General features: G+C 49.9%; 1 pseudogene; it reads left to right on the forward strand.

Annotated features, from left to right (window-relative positions):
• LOC111970766 (collagen alpha-1(II) chain-like) overlaps positions 1-2,542 on the forward strand; it is a 72,477-nt pseudogene that overhangs the window by 64,293 nt on the left and 5,642 nt on the right.

A 2,542-nucleotide genomic window follows, 5' to 3' on the forward strand; every position in this document is an offset into this window, starting at 1 on the left:
TCTTCCTCCTCTCCTCCTGTCTTCCTCCTCTCCTCCTGTCTTCCTCCTCTCCTCTTCTCCTCCTCTCTTCCTCATCCCAGGGTCCCGATGGTCCTTCAGGTCCTTCAGGTCTGGCTGGACAGCGTGGTATTGTTGGTCTTCCAGGACAGCGTGGAGAGAGAGGTTTCCCTGGCCTGCCAGGACCCTCTGTAAGTCACATACACATTCTATTAGATTACAGTTAGAATCAACACATTGATTAATTAATAAATGATTGATTAATTATTATACAGTAGATTATGGGTTGCTAAAGGCGATTTGACACCCATTTATTCATTCGTGACAAAATAATATTGTACAGTCAATTGCCTTGTACCCACCCCACCCAATCAAATAAGAATGGATAGATGGATATTCAAAGAAAATGATCAGTGAAAATATGACTATTGATTAGATGTGTCAACCCCTACCGGTGGTCCTCCAACTAGCCTGTGTCCATCTCCCCAGGGTGAGCCTGGTAAACAAGGATCTCCTGGTGGAAGCGGAGACCGTGGGCCCCCTGGCCCTGTGGGGCCCCCTGGACTGACTGGACCCGCTGGAGAGCCCGGTAGAGAGGTCAGTGTCTGTCCCATAACATGGGTTGTGTCTGAAATGGCATCCTATTTCTTCTATAGTGCACTACTTTGGAACAGGGTCCACATAGGGCTCTGGTCAAATGTTGTGCACTATATAGGGAATAGTGTGCCATTCAGTGCAGCACAGTGTCCCCAATATGGCCTCTGCATTGTCAACTCTATACCTGCAATACAGTACGTTAACTCACTGTCATGATTAAGTGGATCACTAATTATGCGTTTGACGCTTCTGATATTAAACAATGTGTAATTGTCTCTCAGGGCAACGCTGGTTCTGATGGACCCCCTGGTAGAGATGGAGCCACTGGAATCAAGGGTGACCGTGGTAACACCGGTCCTGCTGGTGCTCCTGGCGCCTCAGGAGCTAATGGTGCCCCCGGCCCTGTCGGCCCCACCGGCAAGCAGGGAGACAGGGGAGAGGCTGTGAGTATACACCCTATAACACCCCTCAACATCCCCATGGAACCCCTGTTTACACCCCGTAGAACCCCTGTAACACCCCTCAACATCCCCATGGAACCCCTGTTTACACCCCGTAGAACCCCTATAACACCCGCTCAACATCCCCATGGAAACCTCCTTATGTGTTACACCCCGTTAGAACCCCTATAACACCCCTCAACATCCCCATGGGACCCCTTTTTACACCCCTGTTTGAACCCTGTAACACCCCCTCAACATTCCCCATGAACCCCTGTTTACACCCCGAGAAACCCCTTATAACACCCCTCAACATCCCCATCATGGAACCCCTGTTTACACCCCGTAGAAACCCTATAACACCCCTCAACATCCCCATGTAACCCCTGTTTACACCCCGTTAGACCCCTTATAACACCCCTCAACATCCCCATGGACCCCTGTTTTACACCCCGTAGAACCCCTATAACACCCCTCAACCATCCCCATTGGAACCCCTTGTTTTACACCCCGTTAGAGAAACCCCTATAACACCCCCTCAAACATCCCCATGGAAACCCCTGTTTACACCCCGTAGAACCCCTATAACACCCCTCAACATCCCCATGGAACCCCTGTTTACACCCCGTAGAACCCCTATAACACCCCTCAACATCCCCATGGAACCCCTGTTTACACCCCGTAGAAACCCCTATAACACCCCTCAAACATCCCCATGGAACCCTGTTTACACCCCGTTAGAACCCCTATAACACCCTCAACATCCCCATGGAAACCCCTGTTAACACCCCGTAGAACCCTTATAAGTAACAGACACCAGGACATGAAGTTGAGTTTTTCAGTCCATTTCTATTTCCAGGATATACTGGATATGTCCACTGATATTAATGTATGTATACTTTCTTGATATATAACGGACATGTAATTGAGTTCACTCAGTATACTTACTGTATATGGCAAACCCGTCCTTAACCCGTGTCCGTTCTCTTGGCTGTTCTCTAGGGAGCCAAGGACCAGCTGGGACCTGCCGGGCCTGCTGGAGCCAGAGAATGGCTGGACCCCAAGGACCCCGTGGAGACAAGGCGTGAGGTGGAGAGGGTGGTGAGAGAGGACAGAAGGGACACAGGAGATTCACTGGTTCTGCAGGGTCTGCCCGGACCTCCCGTAAGTACCCCCCCCCTCTCCCCCCTCCAAAATCTCCCTGTACCCCTAATCTTCTTCTGACCCCAATCTCCATTACCCCTAATCTAATCTGTACCTAACTCCATACCCAATTTCTCATCCTACTGTTACCCCAATCCCTATATCTTCCTGACCCCTAATCCTATTCATCATCTTAGCCCATCTCGTCAAAATTCCTGTCCCCACTTCTCACCCCTATATCTTCCAATTACCCCCTAATCTCTGTAAACCCCTAATCTTACCTAATTTCTGCCCCCTAATCTTCCTTACCCCTAATATCCTACCCCAACTTCCATTACCCCCTAATCCCTGCATCCCTATCTGCC

Source organism: Salvelinus sp. IW2-2015, linkage group LG11 (genome assembly GCF_002910315.2).
Source record: "Salvelinus sp. IW2-2015 linkage group LG11, ASM291031v2, whole genome shotgun sequence".
Taxonomy (NCBI): domain Eukaryota; kingdom Metazoa; phylum Chordata; class Actinopteri; order Salmoniformes; family Salmonidae; genus Salvelinus; species Salvelinus sp. IW2-2015.